Below are 12109 nucleotides of genomic sequence, written 5' to 3'. Positions count from 1 at the left end.
GTATCGATAATGTTACTGATTTATAGAATCGATTAGTATGTGAAGTGAAGAAGAAGCACCAACTAACAAACAGCAGCAGGAACATGCGTCATCAGTGGCTACGGCAATGCCAGCGCTAGTTAGTCAGGAAACAGTGGTGGTTTTCAACAAGCGCTGATGTTAGTTTTGTAGCACCAGTTTTTGCTTCATGTTTAATACATTTTCATATTGAGTGTAGAAGGTATTATGTGTGGCCAGAGGCTTGACAGCTGATTGTGTAGTTTTGTGGACAATCATGGTCAAATTCTGAAATTGTCTTTTCCAGTAAATGCGTAATTCCCGTGCTCGAGTTGAACACTACCTCGTTGAAATTCATGGAAAACGCAAGCAATATGTCATGTTCTGCGTTAAATGTCCCAACAGGAGTATCCAAACTGAGACACAGTGATACCCGCTCTAAATGACTTCAATTTCAGCACGCTAACAGCTTGACATTAGCATTATAAGCTCAAAGCAGCACTGTGTGAAAGGGACATGGGGAAAGACAGTGAGGCTATAGACTGTGAAACTCTGGAATCTATATCTCAGTTTCCTCATAAGAGTTTAGTTTAGATTGGCCAACAAAATGACTGCAAGCTACTTTACTGCTTTCAGAATGGACAACATATGGTCAGTTAAAAACCACATGAAGCATTGTGAACATGAGCTAGAAAGCATACAAAGAAATACAATGCAAGCTGCACCCTTCAACGCCTGAAACAAAGCCAACCCCAGCCATTTTTCTAATTACTGGTGTCATTTTTCAGCACAGTCTGAACTCATATGAATCCATGTTTGGAGGGCATCTGCTCAGAAAAAAAGAGAAATCTCAATTTACGTTCTTTGTATTTGACTTTTTCAGATCTCAGTTTCCCTCCATTTTGTATTCCCTCTAACTGCATTTGCATAATTTTCCAATTGACACTTCATTCCCTGCCAGATTTGAGAAAGAAGGGGAAATCACAACCACACACACACACACACACACACACACACACACACACACAAACAACAACAGCAATTGTGAGCTCAGTCTCTGAGTCAGGGTACAGCAAATTCCAATGTCAATAACACTGATCCCAATGGCGCATGCATTTCAATATCATTATGTGATGCTGAGCCAAGTGCACAAAATATAATGAAATCTTAAAACATGAAATGCACGGCATCCATGGCCAGGCAAATGTGATGCACATTTTCAGCAACTACATAATGTATCATGCTGCATGCACTCAACACAGACTTGATTACAATGTTAATTCTGCCTTCCATCTGGTCCCGCGTGTCTGTGTTAGTGTTGTTGACCACAAATTGCAATGGTGTGTCTAGGTGGCATAATGATTGTAGCATGAGTGTTACCGATGGCAAGAATATGTTGTAAATGGTCTGGAAATGAGAGGTATGACTGTGTCACAAGCAACCACAGTGGTCACAACCACGGGGAATTCAAATGGCTTCCACCTGGACTCCACTTGCAGCAAAATTAGAGGCAGAGCAAGACGGGGGGGGACGGAAGCAGAAAGATCTGGTTGTTTGAACAGAAGGCATGTGTGTTAGTATACGCATATGTGTCCATCAGTGACCACTTGAGGGAGAATTCTTTAACGAAAGCCTGGAGAGTGGTGGTGTAGGTTAACAAAGGTACTGACTGAGGAAAAGCAGGGAGGGAACTAAGAAACTCAGAAGACGCCATGACTCACTGGATCATTTTTGGTTGCCTGGAAGTGTTAAAAAAAAAAAAAAAACAGTTTAAAGTGGCGACAGTGGACACAGACAGCAAAGTCCTTAGCTATTAGTCAGCACGAGCTACTGATCATACTGCACTGACAGAGCTGTCTGAGTACAGTACTGTGCAAAAGTCTGGAGCCACCCCTCATTTCTTTAGATTTTGCTTCCGAGGAGCTGCTGCTTCACTCATTTTCAGTCCAGTTCTTCCACCTGACCATTTACACTTTTACATTTTTTGTTTGTTTGCTTGCTTGTTTGTTAGTTAAGCCACTTAACACTGACCAAGCATAAAAAGGGCACCTAACTCAAAGGATGAACCAGTGTTGAGTCTAGCAAACAAGCACAAAATAGTATTTTTTTTTGCCCCAACAAGGTGATTCCTGGCATATCTCAGCATGGTGTGTAATGTGACCTTAAAAAAATCTGAGGAAACTGGACAAGTGTAAGACAAAAACCTAAAAAAAAAAAAAAAGAAAGAAAACCATCTACAGCAGACAGAATGTCTGAAAGTCATGTCCTTAAGAAACAGGAAAAAATCCAGCAAAGACCTGGCACAGGACACTGTGAGAACCAGGCTGAAAAAAAAATCAGTGGCAACAGTAATGAAACCATATTTGAAATTTATGATTTAAATCATTGTCATGGTGAAGGTCAGGAGAGTGTCTGCCACCATCTGTAAAACACAGTGGAAACTCTGTCATGGTTTGGGGCTGCATTTCCACCATGCAATACCATCTGGAAAGCATACGATTAGCAACAGGTTCATTTTTCAGCATGGCAATGATCCCAAACAAACTGCCAATGGAGTAAAAGCATACCTGGATAGAAAAACCCACAATATTGGTCATGGACCTCAACATTACTGAAGCAGTGTGGGATCATCTTGACAGTCAACGTTAAAAGAAGAGCTTTGAATGTCCTTCAAGAAGCCTGGAGAACTATTCCTGAGGACTACTTAAAGAAATGAGAAGAAAGCTTCCCATAGAGAATTCAGGCTGTGTTGAAGAATAAAGGTCGTACAAAATATTGACTTTCAAGCTCATTAAAATTGTTCAAACTCTGTATTTTGCTGTATGTTGAGATTATTCTGTTTGTTGCATGCAAGTTCAAATAATATGCTTTTTTTTTCTTTAGAAAACTACATGTAAACTCTTAGAGATTTTCCATCCCTCTTGATTAATCTCAGTGAGATGACTTTACATTTCCAAACACTGTCTTAACAGGACATACTCCCTGTAATGAGTGACCTGACAATATCATTTGTGAACTCAGAAGGAGAAAAATTCATTGCTCAGTAGAAGGTCCTTTTATTGAGGCTTAACGGTGACATTTCAGTCAAAACAAATCTTTTGTTACAACCAGCTCTGCCCTTTTATTGTGTGAAATGTCCCAGTCCTCGCAATGTTCCTAAATGTGCAAATATCAATATGAAGGCGTGAACAAATAATCGATGCAGCAATATAGTGTGGTGTGTTTTCTTGCAGAAACTTGTTCGCTCAGTGGGACCAGAACTGGCATATATATTCTTTTTGTGATCCTTTCACTGATTATTTTATTGTTCCCATCTTCATCTTGACCCAAGCTTCTAAACCAAGTTATTAAACCAGTACCTGCAACTCAAATCATAACTAAATCAAACATTCACCACATTATTTTTATACTACTTTGACCTCATTCAACGTGCTCTTTAAATGTGGCAACGCTACATAAAATACTCAAAGGCAACACACGAAAACACATTAAACACATGAAGAATGTGTTTGGCGAACCAAAGCAAACAGTCCACCCACCCCAGACGTGCTCTTGGTGGTCAACAACAGTCCGCACCCTTGTTGAATCAGACCCTCTTATTCACCTGGTGTTTAAGGGTAAATAATCATCCAAACATAGTTGGCACAAAGGTTAAAGGTGAATTGCTTTGTAGGCTCCTTTTGTGTTGTCTAGCAGCTTTTAGAAAATGCTGGCTGAAATGTGAGAGAGCTTCTCTCGTCCGAGACCTCGGTGACCCGGCTTTGGAGTGATCGATTAGGGAGCAAGAATAAACTTGCAAATGCCTGGTGCAACACTCGGGGACTGACTTTTAGACTAAAAAAAAAGTTCATCGGAAGGGGAGAAAATGTGGGTAATGCTAAAAGGTTTTCAAGAACATAACAGGTTTTTTTTTTTTCCTTCTTTAAACTCTTTTTTTTTGTTGGTTTGTGCACTGGGTTTGACTTTCTGCCCATGCAGAAAAAAGAAAAAGAAAGAAGGAAAAAAAAAAAGCACACACAGATAATAGCTGCCAAGCCAGCCAAGATCATACGAATCATTTCCGAATCAGTATGGTCCACATCATCCTGAGAAGCCCTCCCTTACCAACACCTTTTGTTGTCCTCCCTGAGTCTGACTTATCAGAAAATGCTCAAAGATAATGATCTGTAATTGGGTATTTTGTTTTTCCCAGCTGTAGGGAAGAGGTGCCTGCCGAGTAATCTATGGAAGAAGTGTAGAGAGCTGGCAGGCAGTGGGGACCCAAAGTCCTCACTTAGACTAGTACAGAATGGAGTTTGATGAAAGTCTGATTGGTCTGGGCAAACATCCTCATGGGGTATGTCTCCGGACAAAGAGAGCAATACTCTTCTCTCTTGTCCAGGCAAATGCTCTCAGGTCTGACAAATCACAGCCAGTCTCGAGGCGCCTGTTCTTACGCCCAGTCTTATATCAACCTCAATCTAAATGTCTACTGAATTTCAGGGAACCTTTTTTTTTTCCCCTCTTTTTCTTCCTCCTGATCTTGTCTTTTGTCCCCAGCACTTACACTCCCAAACACATACACACTGCTGTATAGTTACTTATTATTTACTTCACATTAGTTTTTTTTTGTATTAAAAAGAAAAAGTGAAACATGGTATTTGAAGCAGCTCGAGCTAATGGACTACTTGTGTTATACACTCAGCAGCATGGACTTACATGCTGCGCTACTTAAAAAAAAGCCATTTAGGATCTATTGGCTTAATTTCACTAGATGCTGACTAATTCTAATTAAGCCATTAAAAACTTGGTGTGATGTACAAATCTGCAAACACAAGGGATTTAATGAAGTGAAATGGAGGCCCACAAAGAGCGAACCATACCGACATCGTGTAGATGTTATCAGCGGTGGTTCTGTCTATTTTGTGCGTGAAGGCCAGTTAGATATTTTACATATCAAACCAGGAGAGTACCTGCAGTGTGCAGCGGGAGAAGATGATGCATTGTGTCCTCTGTGTGTGTGTTCACTTTTGCATTTTTATGCACTCAAGCAACACTTTTGGAAAGCGACATGAAAATGCACACACTCACACACACACATACACAATGACCTTGCCCTGCCTGTGTCTCTTAGCTGAGTAGTAGAATGTGTTTGGGTTGGACTCAGCAGGCAACCTATCTAAATCTAAAAGAGGAGGTCTCCTGGGGTGAGGCAGCCACACAGCGGTCGGGGGTAGTTAGCGAATGTCAAAGTACAGGAACAGTCTGTAAACCGTGGCTTTTACAGTGCTGTGATTGGGGCGAGTATGTGTGCAGGCACACATGCACGCACCGGATTGATGCAGCCCACTTTATTGGAAAGTCTATTACAGGAAAAACCTCTATTCCAAGATTTAAGAATGCACAATATGGATTCAAATGAAGGGTTTGGACAGATGGACCTGGAAGGCATAACAATTAGGTTTGCACCCGGAAGACGTAATATGGTGTGCTTGCTGGCAGCTTGGATACACTACAGAAGACGCACAGTCTCATTTTATGACAAACACTCTTGCACAGTTGCTCCCGCAAACTCTCTCACGGCCCCCCCAACCTTGTGCTCTCCCCGTTCCTTCTTTGTCTCTCCAAAATACACTTTAATTTACATAGCATACAATCATCAAGACTTGTGATCCGGGTCCAAGTCCTAATTGCACTCTGGTGTAATGTTATTCATCCACTTACTCCACAGCCACAAACACCGTTCTGCCATCTCCACGGAGCGAATGAAAACGAGGGAGCCAGTAATTGCTTTTGACTTCCTGGAGTACAGCAACCCAAATGTACCAACAAAAACTGTAGAACCACTCGGAGCTCAGTATTATTAATGAGGCTGCCTCTTGCATATGCCAATGGTACAACAGAAGACACAGCTGATGTCAGTAGCCCTTTCCCAATCGATACTGAATATGGGAATGCTGGCCTGATCTTTGGGAACAACCTACTGTACAGTATATTACAATTTGGCCAAAGAGAGCGGCAAGTAAAAAAAAAAAAGGGATGTGATCCAAAAAGTTTACTCATGCCAAAGTAAGGATTTTGTACCACTTAACAATTTTGTCTTTGTAGACACGTTATATTAATGGATGCATTTTTTTTTCTATGACCTCAGTCGTATAACACTTTTTAGTAACTATATTGGCTTGTCTCAACTGGGATCATAATGTCATTCAGTCAGCTGTTCTCTGTGTTCTTATAGTGATAATATTAAGCCCGGATGGCTTGGCATAACATTTTTATACACATCCGTGCTTCCCAAATAATGAGCTTCTATCATTTGAACGAGCCCTTTATTCTTTTCCTGTTATGTATTGCATATTAGTATTATGGGCTATATGTTTAAAAATGATACTAAATACTCCTGCTGCACATATAGGCTGTGCCCGTGATCACATTTCCAACAAGCTGACCCCTCATGAGCCCCCGTACACCCTAAGACCCCGTGGTAGAGGTCTGCTTTTAATTACTAGGTCAAGGTTTAAAAACGAAAGGAGGGCCTCTCGACTCTGGAACAATCAAGGGATCAGGCAGGCTTGCTACATTTCCTCTTTTAAATCTTCTTAAAAAGGTTTTATTTTCAGTTAATCTTAGCATCTTTATCAATTACCTAGCAATGGCACTTCCATCCGCATCACTTGTAGTTTGCGTTTGGCGCTAATTAGCAAACAACAACACGCTAACATGGACGAGACATACACTGACACTGTACAGCTTTGCCGTTTAACTCAAAGGGACAGGCTGGTATTTTGAAAAATCCTGTAAGACAAAACTCTGATGATGTATTGCCATCTGGATTGCCACTTGTTGTAAATTTAGAAACTCTACGGGCCGTGTGCTGACTCACTCTGTCAGCATCAAACCATTTTGACACTGATGCCAATCTGACAGTGGTTTGTTTTGCATCACTGTTGAGCCTCATTCATCCAAAACCCTCTCAGACAGAATAATATTGACTCCAATTCTGGGGAGTCCTGTCAGCCACCTCTCTGGAGGGGCACCCGAAGCTCGGCTGAAAGCGACTTTCCACCCCTCCATCCTTTCTCGTTTGATTCTCCTCATTTCATTTTTGCATCAATCTGACACTGGAATGTTATTCAACCTGCACAACAGGCCATCGGCAGGGTGGGGGGGGGGGGCAACTTTAAAGCAAGCTCTGAAACTCTATCCTACACACTACCCCTTCTCAACCCTGATTCCCCACTAACATTGGCCAAAAGAAAGGAGACTTTTTGCTTATATATCATGAGTGCAAGGGACTCTGTTACAGCGCCAGAGACTTTCTTTTGACTTGAACATGGAGCAAAAAGGGGTCTCTGAAACTCACCACAAGTCTGGCATGCAGTTCCTGGACCAGTTGGTTTCAGCACGGGGGGGGGGGGGGGGGGGGGGTCTGGAATGGGGGAGGGGAGCTCCAGGCTCTGACACCCATCCAATACACACAGCTGATGCCTCAGGCTGGCAAATCTAATAACATCATCTGTGTGAGACATTACTGGTGGATCTCATGTTTAATATGTCCATCGGGAGTGGTGGAAATATCATGACTGCAGCCAACACCACAATGCTCATGTCAAGAATTTCAGAATGGATATGGTTAGGCAACTCTTGGCAAAGCTGGTCATACAAATTGAAAAATGAAAACTGCTCCATGACTAGCATAATTGCGGGTGCCTCTGATTAACAGATGACTTAGAACTCCCACAGCAGGGGCAGCCTTCCCTCTAAAAATCTGTTACCATCTTGTGTTTGAAGAGGCTTCATCAAATTTGATGGCTACTTCCAAACTGAGACTGACAAATGAGTAATGTGACACATCCAGTAATGGACGGGGGACTGACCAACAAGACTCACATCAATTTAAACATTTAAGTGGCACAGGCTTATTTTAGACATGAGGAGGGGGGGGGGGAGTGAAGATTTTATAGTGAACAGTATTTTGTCGACAACATAAGAAATGACCGCTATTTGCAATGCAATATGCTTAATATTAGATGTGCATGTTATCATCTGCTTGTGTTTTTAATCTGATGCATAGCAGGATGTGTGAGCGCAGATGTCACCATTGGAAGGGTGTTTAGTCTAGCCTGGCTCCTAGTTAGCAACAATATTTTCACATCTTTCCACATATTGCAGCATTTTTGTAAAATCGTTGTTTAATTGTGTACAGAAAATATGGACGTTCAGAACTATGATTTTGCAATTGCAAAGCAGTTCTGAAAATCGGCCTTCCTGATATATTGGTCCAAAACCAAGCGTTGATTTGATATGAGCATTTCCTGTAACGTTAAACCCGATGCAGCCATTTGTCCGCTCTACAGAGCCTCTCCATTGCTCAGAAAGTGTTGAAGAGACATCAGTGAGTTAGAGTATTTCACTGGGTAACATATTCCTTCATCATCATAATCACGAGCATTGTAGTTATATTTTGAATCAATCTCTCGCCATCCTTGCTGTTGTAAATTCTCTCTACAGTTGCAAAACTGTATTAGGCACAGCTACAGTTCCCAACTAATGCACCATTTGTTGTTACAGGAAAATCATTTTTGTTCTTTACAATGTGACCCAGTTAAAAAAAAACAAAAGAAATCCAGTTTTCTGTTGGTATAAGGGATTATCAGAAACTCCGCTAACGCTAGTACTTAGAACATTGTATCTGTGCCAATGTATTAAATTGAAAGACAAAATCTAAAGCACTGAAAAAGAAACATCCTCTGAAACTGACTGCTTTGCTTCAAAAATACTGTAGCGGGAGTTGAATTTATGATTGCTGACTACGTGCGCGTAATCCCAACTTTTGCAGTAATCATAACAACAAATAGAAAAACACAGTGGTTTCCAAATTCTATACCTGATTTTCCCCCCCTAATAATTTGGTTTCATGTCTGCATGTAAACATGGTGACTCTGTGAGATGAGTTTCCCTGCCGGTTCTTCCCCGATGGCGCCTCGCACCCCAGCATATCCCGACGCCAGCTACTGAAATTTTAACAGCCCTATCTTTGAAAAACATAGCTTTCATTCTTCTGACACATCACAGTGACTGAGTCTCTGAGGAGATGAATGATGGCAACATGTACTGCTGGGTTACTGTTTTCTGTTGTCTAAACTGTGTGAAGAAAAGCCCATGAGCGTGAACTGCAATCATTTCTGCTCCAATCGCTGCAGCCTTATCTGCATTTTAGCGGCATCTACTTTGACCGCAGATACTGCCCAAAGCTGAATTTAGGCATCAGCCCAAACATATTCCCTGTGTGTGTGTGTGTGTGTGTGTGTGTGTGTGTGTGTGTGTGTGTGTGTGTGTGTGTGTGTGTGTGTGTGTGTGTGTGTGTGTGTGTACTCCCATGCCCTGTGCTTTAACAGTAATGTGAACATGAGAAAGATTTCTCTGAATCATCATAATGGAAAAGAAGGTTGACAAAGGCTAATGTAATTTTATGATACCAATAGTTGCATAAATTGGATTCAGAAAATGAGGTGGGAATGACAATTAAACTTGTTTCAAAAAAACAATAACATAATAAAGCAGGTGCAATATCAGATGGTGATGTCAAAGGCGTGCAGCAATATCAGACCCTGATTCAGACAGCAATTCCACTGCCCTTTCCAACAGATGTGCTAGAAACCCGAGCAAGTCGTTTTTCTTTTTGTGCTCTTTTCTTGCCTTTACACAGGACTTTCTGCACTGCCTTTGAATAACAGGCCGCTTTAATTTAGTTTTGTTAAGGACAGCAACACGCGAGATATATCAACAACCTTCCCGGCAGACAATCTGTCAAATGCGCGGACCTGTCGCCACAATCGAAAGGGCACGTGTTAAGTGGAGTGACACAGAGAAATGTCCTCTGTTCGGTCCGACTCTGCGAGTCATTATTCAGATTGAGGCACACCTCAGTGATCCGGGCCCGTATCCATGCACTAATGCTCAGCACAAATAGCGCCAATAACTCAGCGCATCTGAGCGATTTCCTCTGTGCACACCGATGGTGACAGCTTCTTTGACGATCCCTTAAATATTCAAATGATTCAGACATGCATGCCCTAATCCCGTACTCATTCATACAGCATGAGCATGGGATTAGGGCATGCATAAATATGCAGTATAATCATCTGTTCAGATTCAGTCGACTAAAGTGATTCAAATTTTATGACAACTTTATTAAAATCTGATTAAACTTGCTGCTTATCACCTCAGGTATTTTGACACAGCAATTATTGCCAATGAATATGCTGTTTCTTGTTTTTAGTATTATGCAAGTGTTCCTGATGTCAGTGACTCATAATGTGGCCCGCACATACCAGCGTCAATGTAATGCGGGGTGATTTCAGAACAATTTAATAACTTGATTCGTGTAGCGCTAGCCGCCCGCTATAACTCTAATGGCTAATTCTCTGGTGGCACAGAAAGAATAGGAGGGGAGAAAGGAGGGAGACGGAGACAGAGAGGGACACCGGGGAGTCTATTTCCCTCTTCAAACACGAGCAGAAAGCAACATAAACTGCAGCAGGAGTGCACCACATCACAGCTGACCTTGGTCACATGCAGCTGTGATCGGTTTAGCCTATCTTGACTAGTAGACACACCTGGATGAATATCAGCTAAACAGGTAAAAACACTGGCCTGTTTTTTTTTTTCTTTTAACACCTTTTGGAACTTCTTCATTTTTTCAAGCTGTTTTCTCTTGTGTTAAAATGGTTACCTGGAACAACTGGTTGATAAGATAAAGATAATAATAACTGCCTGCAACCTCCAGCAAACACTCGCAACCGCTCATTTTTTACTAGCAATCAGTGGTTGCCAGACAGTCATTAACTGCTTCTATTCTAGCTTCTATCTACGAATGGCAGGGAGCGCTAACGCAGGTCAAAGGGCCCTAAGGTGTGTAATACAATGGCAGAAACCCCAAACTAGCTTATCACCTAGTAGAGGTGAGCGATCTAATGATCTTATGTTGTTATTAATACTAATTTTCCACAGGTTGCCTTTGGGAGGAACCGCACACTTCCATCCATCCATCTATTCCCTGCTGTTTATCCAGAGGGTGCTGGAGTCTATCCCTTCTGTCACCGGGCGAGTGGCTGGTACACCCGCTGCTGCACAGTTTGAACTACTGAATAAAAAAAAAAATACCAGAATTGTCAAAATTTTCCAACACAACATTAGCAATGCAATGTCACGAAGCATTGTGACCTACTTAGGTCACGACACGCTACACATAACAGAAGATTTAGGTCACCGAGTTTTGCAAAAACAAGACGCAGAGATTTGTGAGTTAGGGCTTTAGCACGAGCGGAAAAGTCTTTGCATTCCCAACCATATGCACAACTAATCACGCGATCACGAGTTCACCGCGAAAGATTGAGGAGCTTACCTCCTGCACATGTACTACATGATCACCTGAGATGTCACTGCAACTTCTGGTTATGCTAGGAGGAATGACCTTACATTACATTTACATGTACAGTATGTAGACATGAAGAGCATATTTAAAATCCCATTTAAAGGATTCTAACGTTAGAGTGCACTTAAGTAACCTGATTACTTGGAAAAACCTGGTTACTGCAGAAATCAGATTACGTAAAATGTCATTCCTGATCACAGCAACCTTCTCGTTTAATATAAGAGATTAAAAAAGAAAAAGAAGAAAAAAAAATGATTGGACAAAGCTGGATGTAAGCAGGTTACTTAAGTGCATGTAAACAGTTTGATTGTGAACTGCATACTTTGCTGTATGAGAGCAAAATGCTAGGTTTAGCAGCTGTAGCTGAGTGCAGCTACAGCCTAAGAACATCTGGCTAAAGTATTTGTATGTTTTTACTCTCTATGCAAGCAGGCTTCGAGTAGCTCACTTTCCCTCTGCACGTTTCCTGTCCTAAGTGGCATGTCAGCACTGTGCAGCAGCAATCAAAACACGCAGGGCACAAATGGCAAAATGAGAGCATGTCTTCATTCACATCTTCTACATGCACACCTCACCACGTCGACAGCCTGACCCGCACATTAAGCACCAGGGCGACGCAGTTAAGCCAAGCTCTGAAACTTGGCTCGCATTTCGTACTAAATTGAGTGCGATAAGTACGACTGTACAGCTGGGCTC

Source organism: Archocentrus centrarchus (assembly GCF_007364275.1).
Source record: "Archocentrus centrarchus isolate MPI-CPG fArcCen1 chromosome 18 unlocalized genomic scaffold, fArcCen1 scaffold_23_ctg1, whole genome shotgun sequence".
Lineage (NCBI taxonomy): Eukaryota > Metazoa > Chordata > Actinopteri > Cichliformes > Cichlidae > Archocentrus > Archocentrus centrarchus.
The sequence above is the reverse complement of the archived record's forward strand: the minus strand, read 5'-3'. Positions refer to the sequence as shown.